Raw genomic sequence first — 15,059 nt, 5'->3', positions numbered from 1 at the left:
TCTTTCAGGGCAGAGATAGGCTTCATTCATCTTTATACCCATTGCACCTGCCAAAGACTCAGTGCTCAATAAATGCTTGCTGAATGAGGCATGAATATATGCGTGAGCTGGCATATCTCATGGATTGCTAAAATGACCCCCGGTGAACCTTACTGACTGTCTTTTTCATGCTTGGTTTGTTGTAAAAGATTTATCATAGGAACTAAAGCATGTGAATAAGACCTTCCTTTCCATTGTTCATTCATGACAACAACTTTTTTTTTAACTCGTGGGCATGAACTATTAAGTCCTCTCAGAGGAAATCATTTTAATTATAGAAATCAGAACAGCTTAATTGTAAATGCACAATGTGAGCACTTTACAGAAGAGATTAGTTGCTTTTCCCTTCATGTCTTTCCTTTCTCTTCAGTAATTCTCAAAACACATGCAAAAGTATTCCCAAGATTTCAGCACCTTGGCACATCTTTCCTTTCTACACAAACAAATTTCACCACACAAACAAATCCACGGGGTGAGCCTTGACAACTGTGAAACCACATTTCTCTCCACTGACAATGAGTTCAACTAAATTGTGATTACGTAGCCAAGAAGCCTTTGGATAGATGAGTTTGAAGACAAAAGAAAAACAGGAGTGAAAGAATAATTGCTGCAGTAAATTGGGAAACTGCATAGATATTTATATCTACATATAGATAGATGATATAGTCATAGATATTTTAGAAGTCTGAATACAAATGAAGACTCATTACTCTTCAGATCTCAAGCTACTATTGATACATTGTCTAGGTGATTGCTAAGGAAATGCTTGGCTTCTCAGCCTATACTCGGTCATCAATCTTTTAGTTGTCATGAGTGTCTTTCTGCACAGATGTTCCAACTAATGTACAATGGAGCTACAGTTCTGTTGGGTAACCACATGCACTGAGCATTTGATTAAAAAATTTTTTTTGGTGGAAGAGGTAGACTTTTTGAAGGACCTATATTACGTACTTTTCTAGAACCATTAAAAATTTAGGACAATATTTACCATAAAGTTGGAGATGTTTGTCACTTACAGACACTACCCCTCCCCACCATTCTAAGCACGATAAGACTGAAAGAAAGGAAAAAATAAAAGAGCAGCAATAATATTAATTCAATGGCTACGATACCCAGATTCCACTACTGCTTGCCTTGAGGAATATTAAAGATGGAAGGCACATTCCTTCCACGGGCACGAAGTGACAGTCTTCAGGGCAAAGTGGCCCATCGTGTAGGGAAATGTGAATACTTCAAAACAACACAGGGAGGACACCCGGAAACATGGTAAAAACATGGTACAGAGGTTCTGAAAAGAGACTAGATGAAAAACAGACTAGGCCATAAGGAGCTTCCTGGAGACATTTGAAGGGTCAACAAGTAGGTTTTTACAAGTTTTGAGCGAGGAAGAAGAGCTGGTTTGATGGGGAGAAAGGCATGGCAGACAAAGAAAATGACAGAGAAACTGTCATGAAAACTTTCATGTGAGCAAAGCTTGAATAAATTTGCTTGAATAAAACTGGATAATAAGTTGGGACTAAATGATACCAGGCAGCAAGGAGAAAGAGAAATAGAAGACTGTCAGCTTGGCTACTGACTTCGGCCCTGTCTCTCTCGTGGATGGGAACCTGCTATTTCCAGTTTGTATCTACCAAGAAAGCAAAGCATTGTCACCATTCCAGATTGGAGTCGTTGGCCAGCAGAATACTGCTGGGATTCATGAACGGGACTTAATTAAAACAGGATGTGACGACGATGTTCTTAGGATGCCTGAGAGGAAGTACAGAGGATCAGAGTTGAGATGTTGGCAGAAACTGAGGCAATGAAATGGGAGAAATATAGGTGGAGACAACGCAGAGAGAAAATGACCTAATGAGGCTACAAAGGGATTGTGCTGCTTCAAATCGGTAAGCTCAGTTTTTGATACATTAGTTGTCAGGGTCCCCGAGCATCAAACAGGAAATGCAATTGCGGATGTTGGAATAAGAACTGGATGGACAGAAGTGACCCACAGACTCTCTCTCCATTGGAAATGTTCTGACATACTTGTAATCTCTCGAATTCATTTTTGACTCAGCAATGGAAAAAAGAGAAAAAAATGACACTGTGTAGCTAAAATTATAGGGCTGCTGCCCTTGAATTGCCTGCCTCCTGAAATTGAGTCCAAGCTGTGCTCAAAAAACTAACCTAATATTCTGGGCTCTCTTGAGGGAAATGGCTTTAAGTCTCACAGTAAATTAGTTTACATATGCTAAATTAATTTAATGAATAGAATTAGAAAAATAGTGTGAAGTCAGCTCTCGGGCACCATGGTTTTAGGACCCAGGGGGAGAGCTGTGTCTGTCCAGAACAAGAAGGCTGCCCCGGAGCTAGGCGCCCATGCCAGCTTGGTCTGCTTCTCTGCCTCACGAGGGCAGACCCACCCGACAGCAAGTCAGAGTGGGGATGGAAGTCAGCAGTGCTGTAAGAGGACTCACCGAATAGGATCCCTCTGTGATAAGCTCTTTTCTAACGGTGCCAGGCTTTTGGGGAAGATGAACTTGTTGACTTTGTCAACCCTAGCCATCACTTTATGCACCCGCAGAGAAATGCACTGAATTGTCTAGTGTCTTTTAAAAACTATGTGCTTATATGTTTTGTGAGAAATCCAAAAAAACTGATGCTTTAGTGCTTTTACCTGGAAAATAGCTTCTTTACCAAAAAATTGTGGAAATACGCTCAAATCTCTCTGAACACAAGTGAGTCGGGTGGTTTTGAGTTATTTTGATCTAGTGATGAGCCAGCTCTATGAGCATTAAGACCCATTTTTAAGGGCCCAGTGTCTCCATGGGCCCCCCACCCTGTAACTATTAGGCAGGCGTGTACATTGTCTACTCTGGATGCTGGCATCCACAGACACTTGTCAATTCCTGCATTCATTCATCTCACCCACCACCCCAGGGAGGGTGGAGAGCCGCAGATTAATTCATCTGTGGTGATTTACAACCTTCCTGGTGTTTCCTACACTTAGGGACACCAGTAGTGCCACGTGCTGGGACTTTGAGGGACTGGAAAGAACAAATCTCTTAATAAAGTGCCTCATTATTTAGGTCAGAGCTCCAGTCAGGGTCCAAAACATATTACACAAAGACAGGGCATGTCTCTATCGTCCTTCTAACTAGGGAAACCACATAAATAATCAAGCACGAGAGTTCAGACTTCCTGGTGTGGGTTCCTAAAGTTCTATACTTTAAATAGGAAGATTCAGCATTAAAACGGCACGTCTATATTGTATAAATGTCAGCCACCGGCCACGCATGACTCCTGAGGCTATGAAATATGGCTGGTCCCAAAGCGAGGTCTGCTGGAAGCACACGATACATAGCAAAATTTGAGGGCTTTCTGCACAAACAATTCAATGATCTCATTAATAATTTTTGTATTGATGACATACTTAAATGACAATGTTTTAGATGTGTTTGGCTCAGTGAAATTTATTGTTAAAGTTAGTGTCCCTTCTTTCTTTTCATTTAAATGTGCTCGTAGAGAATTTTAAGCTACAGATGTGGTTCCCACCACATTCCCATCGGGCAACACTGCCAGATGCCGGGCTGCTACATTCAAAGACAAGAGCCTCAGCTGTGAGAGGCAGTGGGGACTTGCAGCCCAGGCTCCCAGCTCCGTGTCTAACAGATGAGACAGAAACTACACTTCGCTCCCAGGTTTGTTGTGAGGATGAAATGTCAGTGTGTGCAAGTGCTTAGCCTTGGGGCTGGCAAGTGCTCAATAGCTGTTAGCATCCATTTACGTGAGGAAGACCATTTGATAATGTTGATGATGCTACGATGACATTGATCAGGAAAATTCTGGGCCTGTGCTTGCTGAGGTCCCATTCATCAGGAGAGAACGTCTCTCTGTACATTGTAAAGATGTCCTGTAGGACACCAAAGGGAAACGTACTTTCCTGATCACAAAGTCAGGAGTAGGAGAGATTTTTTCTTAGCTATTGGTTTCCTTTTATTCGATTAAAGAATGATGTTTACTTCTTAGTGATGCCTCATAGGAAGCTTAACAGAGGGTTTGCAAATTCAATTGCTGGGGAGTTAATAACCACGCATGAGGTTCACTGACTGCATGTATTAAACAGATACTATTTGCATATTAAATATTTAGAATATCCTAATCTGACAAAAATGATCTTTATTATTTTTAGCATTTTTTTCTTGAAACATAGCCCTACTTATTTTTCACTTTTAATGAAGACAGGTGAAGAGGGTTGCTTCTCTATTACATGAAAAAGAGCCAATGATTGTGATAGAGAGACAGCAATATCAATTTCAGAACTGAGCCAGCTCTAGGGGTGAACACGTGTTTCCACCTGCAACGTGCATGTTCAAGGTAAACGAAACTCAGTCTACAAACACCATTTAACTCCAGCTCACTCTTGCCATGCAGAACACATGCCTGAGCAGTAACACTGTCCAAGAAGTTGTAGAAATCCACATTTTCATGTTAATCCTCCCAATTTTACAACATTATCTAAACACTTAGGGAATTCATGCCAAACCAAACACGTCTGCATGCCAGTTGGGACCAAGGTGCACTAGTGTGCACGTGGGCTTCCGCCCAGGGTTCTGGTCCATCGATGTACCAGCCTCATCCCTACCTCCACGTTATGTCTACACCTTTGTTCCCTTTTGAAAAAAAAATCTGCTTCTAATGCATGTAAATATCCAGAGTGTTTATAAATCTATTGAGAAATTTAAAGTTACATGGGCGATAAGGAAGTTTTAGAACTCTGACAGACATTCAGGTGCAAAATGGGTTCAGACAAACACCCACGTGCAGGTGAACCACTTAAGACAGCGGTTCCCTGCTCTTATGAAGAACGTCCAGGGATTGACACTGGTGAACAATCCCCACTATTATGGGCAGCAAACAAATACGTCGGGGTGTAAAATAAATATTTAAGAAATGAGTGACTTTTTTAAAGAAATGCTATTGATGTGGGAAAATACTTATAATTTTAAAGTGAAAAAAGTAGAATCCAATATTAAGCATCCCACATGATTTAGTTGTATCCAATATACAATGTATTATGGGTACAAAAAGACCAGAAACAAAGTTTTGATATGTTATCTCTGGGTAATGGAACTTTAGGTTAAGACTATTTTATTTTCATCTATATTTCTACATTTCTACTCTTCTACATTCTCAACATTCTTTTCTTGTTGGTTGATTGATTTTTATAGTCAGAAAGAGATATGCATAAAATGTTGCCTAAAATCATTTTTCTGACCATCAAGAGACATCTGACCATCACAAATACCCAGGTGATGGAAGCTAGAGTGGAGATTTCTATTTGAACTTCCTTTGGTTTGTCTTGTTGGTGAAGTGCTGCGTTACAGGCACAGTTGAATCCTCCTTGACCCAGCCTCTAATGTGGGCAGCAACATTTGAAGAAAAAAGGAAAGAGGATTTCTGCAGAATGCTTGTTCCTCTGCAATTTTTATTATCATTGTATAACCTTTTACTTCTTACTAAATTATATGTCCATGTTTATTGAAAACCGGTAAATAAATGTTGCCTCAAATCTGGATATATTTTTAGTAAAAGACGTGTTTTTAGAAAGTCAGCAAATGACAAAAGTTTTGGCACCCCTTATGTATAAACAACTATATTTCTTTATGGAGAGACTGATTTCTACCTACTATGAGAATAGCAGGCAGAATAATAATGTTTCCATAATTAACATTTTATGAAAGTTTTAATGTCGAGTGAACATTTTCCATTGTCATAATTCTATACAAAATGAACATAGAAAAGTTTGTCCTTCTGGCCTGTTTGATAATATGAACTAATGAGGACAACATTTTGATATAAAATCCTGCTATCTTCTGAGTATTAAATTCGACAGGTGCATTTTTGACATGCAGAACATTTCTTCAAGAGTGAAAATGAATTTTTAAAAATCTGTTTATGCCAGACCTGCCTGGGATAGCTCAGAGGGTTGGGCACTGGTCTGCAAACCAAAAGGTCGCTGGTTTGATTCCCGGTCAGGGCATATGCCTGGGTTGTGGCCTGTTCCCTAGACAGGGGTGTGTAAGGGGCCACCAATCAATGTTTCTCTTCCTTCCCCTCTCTCTAAAAATAAATAAATAAATAAATAAATAAAATCTTTCAAAACATCTGTTTATGCCAGTGTCAAGTGATGTTAACTTGAAGTCTCTAATGGTTTAGGCCCCAGTTTTACTTGCATCTGAGTGTCAAAGTCGCTATTATCCTACTACCGACACTGTGAGCTGTCCATTTACATTCTTGGCTGTTTCATTTAGACACAAGGAAACACAGATTTTTGATACTGTATGGGATAATTGCTATTTTCTAAGCATCTGGGATTCACCCATGGAGCTTGCACTGAACATCACTCATCAAGATGAACAGGTAAAATGCACATAGGTGAAGGGGAATCACTCCTGCTTGTAATCACAAAGATAACAATGGAGAAAATCTATGGTATGTAATAACATATCCCCTCCATCTATCTTATAATCAAATATCGGTATGACCTAATACCTCATTTTAAAAAAACACCAATATGTCACACTCCCTACCTAAGTCCTGCTTCACTGTGTCAGCACTATTAATGCAATATATCTGTCAAGCTTTATTAAAGTCCTTTTTGATGTATATCTTGGCTCATAAACCTCTACAGTGCGCTGCTATTACCTCAGGGAGTGTCCTTGTAACACTGAGTCTCTGAAGATGGGACAATAAAAGAGCCATTCTCCAAACTTGCAAGTTCAGCCTGTGATACCACGCAGCCTGCAAAGTCTCCTGTCAGCACTGGGCACGTGCTCTTGCACGTGAAAGCAATTACAGCACGACCATTGTTCAAACCTTGTTTCACAGACCCTTCTGTGGGAGAAGCATGAATGCACTCAGGGATAAACATCCCCGAACAGAGTCGACGTTGACACAAGGATAAACTGTCAGGTCCGTTTTCCTTTATGAAGCCGTTTTAGAAGACACGTTCTCTGAATCACAGCACTAGAGTTTTATCCTTGGGCTTTTTTCTTTTTTTAAATTTCTGGGGTCCCTTAACTGGCACTTTTCACCAGTGGATGTTCTCTATTAGTAAGAAAAACGTTTGGTTGTAGCAGGCATTTCCCACGACCCCAGAGCAGTGCATGTGCTTCCGGGGCACAGGAAAGCAGCAGACCTGTAATGGAATGGGTTTGGGAAAGCCCTTCTGGTTGTAGACATAGAGGATGTACCCCAGGGGGAAGAGGCTCGGACAGGAAAGCACAAAAAAGGGGTACAGGGAAGCTGTAGACAAGAAGGAGAAAGTCCAAATACTCCAAAGAATCAAGTGAAACATACTCATTATTTCCTATTCTTAGCATTGTTCTAGAATATCGTACATCTCAAACTACCTGTTTGAGGCTCAAAGGGTCTGAGTAGGCTTTTGCTGGTCATTCGACTTTTGTCAGGAGGCCACGACCTGACACCTGACCCTGCAGAGCGCCACACAGATGCAGCTCGCACCCGCGGGGTCTCCATTCAACGACTTTCCAGGAGGAGCCCATGGATGGTGTCTCATATGTCAGGGCAATTGGACATGGCTCTCGAGACTTTTTCAATGCATTTTACATTTTTGTACTTAACTTGTTGCAGAACAGTAACAGCTTGTGCATGTTTGAACACGAGTGCATAGACCACACTTAGTCCAGCCTGTTCCTGAATATGAAGGGGGAAATAATTAACTTCTCAAAGGATTAAAACCACTCCAGTCAAACTGCCCCTGCTATAGGTAGTCACATCTAATGGTTAAATCCAAAGGTCTCTTTTCCCTGCCCCTCCCACCCAACTGCCTGCAACACTGGATGCTGCTGATTACCCTATTTCTTGAAATTCTCTTACTTTTAACTTTCAGGATGATAGGATTTTTCTGGTCCTGGTCACTCGTCTTCCCTTTCTGTATCCTCTTTAAATATTTATACTCCCTGCCGTTCATCTGATCCGGTCTGTTCTTTCTCTAGCCAAATGTCACCTTCCTTTGCCAACAAACATTTACATGCTGGCGATTCTCAAACCACCAAGCTGGCTGATGACTGTTACTAAATGGGGACAGACTGGGCCGGGCACTGTGCTGGATGCTGGGGGTCTAGCTGGAGAAGGCCAGCCACATCTGCAGCACGCCGCTTTCTGCGTCCGTCTTTTGATGCACGTTCTACTCCGTCCACCTGCCTTGCCCCAGGTCTCATCCCTCGTCAGCAGTCACAGCGGTTCCCCATCGCTGCCCCTGGCACCACTTTCTCTCAGTCCAGTTCAGGATCCCATGCACCATCCGTATGGTTTTTTTTTTTAAAACAGGAGAAAGCATTCATATTTACTGAATATAAGTTTTACGTGACATGGAAGCCTCTATAATAAAAGAAATGACCCAGGACAAGGCTCATGCTCAGGTTTGTGCACTAGGTTGGATAAACAGCAGGAAAATGTGATGGGACAGAAGGTGCGAGCCAGGTGTAGTGAACATGGAATTTCAGGAAGGCCTGTCTGTTTGCATTCCTCTCTGAATCTCTCCGTCTTGGAGAAAAGGATGCTTCTTGAATTCAAACTTTTATTAACATAATAACCTTCAAGCTAAATAATTTGTACCTCTTTAAAATTCCTTAAAGGCCAGTGCAGTTCTATCTTCTTGTCATTGTCAGGGGTGGGGTTCAAGATCACTCTTCCCCAAATTTGACCCCTTGGCCTGTTGAGTGTGTTAACCTGAAGGAATGGGGAAAGTGCGGGTGCAGGAAGGACTCTGTCTTCCCTTCTCCCCGGAAGCAGGGTGAAAGACCCTTATGCGAGAGGTACCTGCCCTACACCGGGACCATCTTTTCTTCAGTAAGAGTCTGAGCATCTATTTGCCCTTTGAAAAATCTTAGCTGATACCCCCTTACCTATGCGAAGTCCTTTACATTTTTAACTTGAAATGTAACACCCACATAATATAGTCCAAATCTACCTCTTGGCCTCATCTCCAAAAAAACATGACTTTTCATGATATGCACCTTTGCACCAGCTGCGTCCCTGGTGAGAAGTCCTACATGCTCTCTCACTCAGCCAGACCTCATGCATTCTTTTTTTTTTAAAGATTTTTAAATTCCTTTTTAGAGAGGGAAGGGAGGGAGAGAGAGAGAGGGAGAGAGACAAACATCAATGTGCAGTTGCTGGGGGCTGTGGCCTACAACCCAGGCATGTGCCCTGACTGGGAATCGAACCTGCGATGCTTTGGTTTGCAGCCCGCGCTCAACCCACTGAGCTACGCCAGCCAGGGCTAAACCTCATGCATTCTTCAATCTCAATCCCATTATTGCCCTCAGGTGCCTTTTCCGATTTCCCAAGGCAAAGGAAAACATGCATTTCTTTTGATTCACATAGTATTTTATACACATTTAACTGAACATTTGCTCCACACTTGAATTTTTGAATAGACTGTAAATTCTTCAAGGACAGTTCTATCCATTGTTACTTCTTGTTTCTTATAGAACAATATCCAGCACGTAGTAGGTGCTCAACACCTGTTTGTTTCTCAAAAGGCCTGGAAGACTTCTAATCACGGAAAGTCTCTTTTTCAAAATGTATTCAACAGGCAAATAGACGTGAACAAAATCATTAGTGGAATAGTTTTTATTCAAGGAGTCGGTTCAGCCTGCATCCTTATCTCTTGTTATTCATTGCTTTGTACTTGATGCCTCAGGAACACCACAGGCTTGCAACTCTGCGCACACATCATTTGATTTCGCACCTCTGTGCTTCTGCTCAGATGTTGCTCCTGCTTGAAGCATTCTTCACCGTGCTAGCTGCTTTCGCCATCTTCCCACACATCCTTCGACACATGGGTCGGGCCTCTGTTACCACTGGCAATTTTCTTGCACCCCAAGATTAAGCTAAATGCCTCTCCTTTTCTGTTCCTAAAACACTTACTGCACAAGTCTCTCATTCTGAATCAACATTGTTTGTTTCTACCCCTCTATTTCAAACTATTGCTCACAAGGAGTTTGACTCGCTTAGCCTTTGTATTTCAAGAACTTACCAACAGTATTTGACATATAAAGTACACTGAATAGATGTTTCATCATGAGAACTGAGCTAAATCTTCAACCTAGCTCTATTTTTAAAGAATCTGCATTTGGATCAGATGAATGCTGGGTTTTTATAACCACCTCACCTCACTTTTTAGAGGAAAGGAAGATTGTACCTGTTAGATACAGCGGAGTCAGAACTATGGCTTCCGATTTTTTTCTAGCTACGTTGCATTTAGACCCAGCTAAGGAACTTCTTAACTTCTTTTTCCAGTGTGAAAATAATTTCAAAAACTAATTCAATGGGAGAACGGTGCTTGTTTTAATGGTATTCCCATAGATTTTACAATTTTAAAATAAAATAGCCCAACGCAAGTGTAGGTATTGGAAACAGATACAAGGTACAAAGAAAACAAGAGGAAAGGACACACAGATAGTTTTTTAACATCTTAAACATAGGTGACTTCATTTTCCTCAACTTTAACCCTCTTCTTATAACAACCATTTCCAAATGTATACACTTAAACTATATGTTACTAAGAGAAAATAAATTAATAAAATATTTTGTTTTTCATGAAAATAACAGCTGGCATAGCTCAGTGGATTGAGCTCAGGCTGTGAACCAAAGTGTCGCAGGTTTGATTCCCAGTCAGGGTACATGCCTGGGTTGCAGGCCACGGCCCCCAGCAACCGCACATGGATGTTTCTCTCTCTTTTTCTCCCTCCCTTCCCTCTCTAAAAATAAATAAATAAAATCTCTAAAAAGATTTTAAAAAGAAAATAACCAAATTGTTTTAATCAAAATGGGATGTCTCTCTTAATGCTCTGTGCTTGTCTGTAAAATTCCCATGTGCTAATCTGGGGGAGACATGTTCTTTTCTTCTTAACCTGGACTTGTTTATATTTTTGTGATTGCCAGTGCTTATCACAGCAACTGGACCATAGTAAAATTCATACATTTTCAATGGGTTATATTAATAAGGTGTTTTTGTTGTTATGGTGCTTCGTACCAATACCACTTTATTACTATTTTTATCATGAAATTATTTATTTATTGACTGCAAAGTACTTTCTAAATATAATATAATATCCAAACCACCATCATAAAGCAGTAAGCATATATTATTTATGCTGACATAAAAGTGGTAAACATAGAAGCATTATTGATAATTTCAAAAGGCTTCCTTACTCTTCCTAACACTGTATCATGAAGCAACCTGCATTGAATCGTCAGCCACTGAATCATCAGCCATGCAGGAGAGAACACACTAACCACAGAAGAGCGATAGCAAGGTTTCATTCACCCAGGGCTTTTTCTTGTGGTCCTGGGTGACTCCACACAAATTAACTCCAATCAAAAGATCACCGCTGAAGGAACAAAACAAATAATCCAGGTGAGAGCCATGCGAGGAGCTCTCTATCTCTGAAATTCTCTCCCCAAACCGAACAGCTAAATTGCATACCATTTCTCCTGAAAATTATATCCACGGTAAATTTTTCAGCATGCCTTCCTATTGTGGTCAGAGTAATGCTCTAAATAAATGGACTTCATAGCTTTCATTGTATCAAACTTAATGATAACTTTTTTTGAGCCTTATAGTCCATCAACCACATTTATTGAAAATTGACTCTCTGCTTATTGCTTTCTAGGCACATATTGCTATTGCGAGCCTGTTTACCCAGGTGGATGAACCAGTGAACAGGTTCTCCATGAAAAGGCTGTTAACAGTCAGTGTAGCAGACCTAAGTAGGTCGCTATTGATAAAAAATATTCTGGTCTTACTAAAGATGAAAAGCCAGACTTTCTTTTCAAAGTCATGCCCTATAAGGAAGACTTTAGATAGATAGATAGATAGATAGATAGATAGATATTCATGACAGTCTCTGGCAGTGTTCAAGTTGTACAGGTCCCAGCTCTACGACCCACCTAATTCGTCTGGAAGGAATCTATGAAATGACTTGCATTATTCCTGCAGTTGTTACGGACACAATGTATAGTTTTTACTCAGATGACTCACTTTGCTTACAGCGGAAAGATATGAAAGTCACGTCTTCTAGGTTTAAATGGCATCGGGATGGACCAGTGAAGGCACTAGAGTTATTTCCTCCTTTGCCTACGTGGGGAATAATGAAATGTTGGTCTAAGCAGACAGTCTGTTACAATCTCTGCCTGCGGCCGCCTGTCTGTGTGTATGGGTGTCTGGCAGGCCCTCAGGGGACTGCTGACCTGTGTTTCCACTCACCAATAGATACAAATGTGTGTGTGTGTGTGTGTGTGTATAGATATCTATATAGATATCTATATCTATATATATATATCAGGGTGAGGGTGACGATTTAATAAAGGAACAATGCTAGAAAGTAGCCTGGATCCTTTCTCTCAATGCTACTACGGTATAAAAAAGTGTTTTTATCTTCCTTTTAGAGCTTTGCCTTCCACGCCTGCTTGGCACCGTCCAGCACAATGAGGACTGTGGAAAGTGAGTGGTTAACAAACCCCTAAGTCTGACAAGCAACTGAGGCAGCTCAGGGACTCGGTCACATCTGCACTGAGGATGAGTCACAGGTGAACATGGCAAAGTCTTACCTCACTTTATTTTTTGGCGGTAAAGAAAAACCCCTTAAGCACATGCAGACCCACACAAACGCAGCACGGAACTTAAGAAACAGCATGTTACCAGTAACTTTGGAAACCCCTGCACACCCTTCCTGTCTAATGCATCCAGACCTATCCCCAGAGGTAAGTACCATCTGATGTTTGTGTCAAAACATTCGTGTCAAACTGTTGAGTTTTGCCAAAGAGATAAATTTTCCAGTCAAAACAATTAATTAGAGGCTGTTAATGACGCCTTCAAGATTTCAGAAAACACTTAAACAGAAGAGAGGAATGGAAAGAAAAACACAAGGAACTATCCCCCAAACCGAGATGCAGGAGATAAGCCAGGATGCTGATCTCAGTGTGGGAAGGTTGCCTTGAATTCCTTAACTTTTTGCGATCATTCTTCCAACTCTAAATCACTCAGTGAACACGCCACAGGGAGACTTCAGATTTATGAAGGGCTTAAACCTCAAACACCAATTTTGCTTCTCTTCTTTATATATTTAGCCCTTGTAACATTTTATTCTTATTACCAGAACTAGTTGGGGTGCTGAAAATCACCAGCACTGAAATAGGCCTTGTACATCTATCTCCGGTTTAGACGGCTACAGACCATTTGGTAATATTAGGTGAGAAAGTTCATTGGTAAAGTACTTCAAACCCCTGAGTCATAAATTATTGGAGAAGAAACTGCTCAGCTTCTTTTAAACCAAGTCTCTATATTCACATATCTATATTTATCTACTGATCTACCTATCTCATGGTGGTGGCCAGATGTTAGCATGGGATCTACAGTTTGAGTAGATTAGTGCTAATAACCCTTAGGTCAGACAAGCCAATACCTGCATTGAATCCCAAGCATCCCAGGAGCACACGGCCACAAACTAGATTGCAAGCCCACCAGCAGCCAGCTACTCTGCAAGTGAATGTTGGTTATGGAGAAGTCGGGGGAAACGAGATCTCTGTGTTGCAGAGTACACTCCTCACCACACCTGGAACAGAAGTTCAAGGTCATACTCTACTGGTGGCAGGTCCACGATGTCCACCTTCACTGTGCAGAGCAGCATGGTACCTGTTGGCAGACAAAGGCCTCGGACTGACAGACTGAACCCTCTCCGGGCAGTTGTCCATGCCATCCTCAGAAAAAGGACTCAGCAGCACTCTGTCCTGTGGTTTCTTAGAGACTTCTCCAGAAAATATTCTCTTATCTCACTGGAACCTCTCCAGACCAAAATATACGCATTTAAACACCACGCACACACAGGCAGGATCGATAGAAGCAATCAGGGATGTTGCCTGTACCAATCCATGCTTTGCATTCCTCGCCTCATGTTTCTCAAAAGGTGGCTGTGTGTTTGTTTTATTCTTCAACAAAAGCAAAGGCTTCCATCTGAAGCCTCTGTGACTAAATTAAAAAAACAACAAATCTAGCTGCTCTAAAATCGATGGACAGCAGTGTGGTGGGTGAGTATGGGGCAGGCAGAGGTGGAAGAGGGTACAGGGGGATAAACGGTAATACGGATAAAGTTAAAAATAAATAAAATAACACCAGAGTTATATATATCCTTTATGTTATTAGATCCTTTGTGATTATCCCCTGTAGAGTTTTCTTGCAAATAATCTCAGATGCTCCAAGAAATGTTTTAGGAGCCAATAATTAGAAATGGATTGCTGTGAATTTTACCAACAGTGTCCAGAGAAACACTTTGAAGAGTATACACGAACTTTATGCCAAGATGTAAATACTGAAGAGAGTAAAGTAGGGAGAAAAAAACATGGTAAAAATGTGTCAATAGTTACAAGGAATGTGGGGAACTTTGGCACAGTCCTGCAATAAAAAAGTTAAGTTCGGCAATAATCTTTGTACAACTAAGACCTTCTTTGGATGACATAATATCAGAGTCCTGTTATGCATTGTTTTTACTTTACCTCTTAACTTACTCATCTTTCAGATTATTTGTTGGGCTGACCTCATAAATGGCAGAACCCATCTCGTAAGAGCCCTGGAATGTCAAGAAAGAATTTAAACAGAGGCAGGTATCCTCTGCACAGGAAACAGTCAATGCTTGAGGTCAGCAGTGGAGAAATGCTCCTGGCATTCAAGGTGTAGGGACATCCTCAAGGAAAGATACAAACGTGGACCAGTGATTTATCTTTCTCATAAACCCAACGTAATAGTTGGCATTGAATTACAAAGCTAATGGACGACAAAAGGAATTCTCTGCCAGGATGTATCCTTTGTAGTCATCAGTCCTCCCTAATCCAGTTCTACCGGTGTCAGCAAAAGGTTCTTCCTTCGTGATTAAGGAATTGGGCCACTTTGACAAGGGCGATAAAGAAGCAGAAATGACCGGTGGCGGTACTGAGAACAACAACAGCTCTCC

The 15,059-nt window shown here is 41.1% G+C and overlaps 1 protein-coding gene across 2 annotated transcripts in view; it reads right to left on the bottom strand.

Moving 5' to 3' along the window:
- Nucleotides 1-15,059, bottom strand: part of GPC6 (glypican 6) — a 1,006,549-nt gene that overhangs the window by 485,366 nt on the left and 506,124 nt on the right. The window lies entirely within an intron of this gene.

The sequence above is a fragment of the Phyllostomus hastatus genome, unplaced genomic scaffold (genome assembly GCF_019186645.2).
Source record: "Phyllostomus hastatus isolate PE091 unplaced genomic scaffold, TTU_PhHast_1.1 phas_contig_29, whole genome shotgun sequence".
In the NCBI taxonomy this organism is placed as follows: domain Eukaryota; kingdom Metazoa; phylum Chordata; class Mammalia; order Chiroptera; family Phyllostomidae; genus Phyllostomus; species Phyllostomus hastatus.
This window is presented reverse-complemented; position numbering and strand designations above follow the sequence as displayed.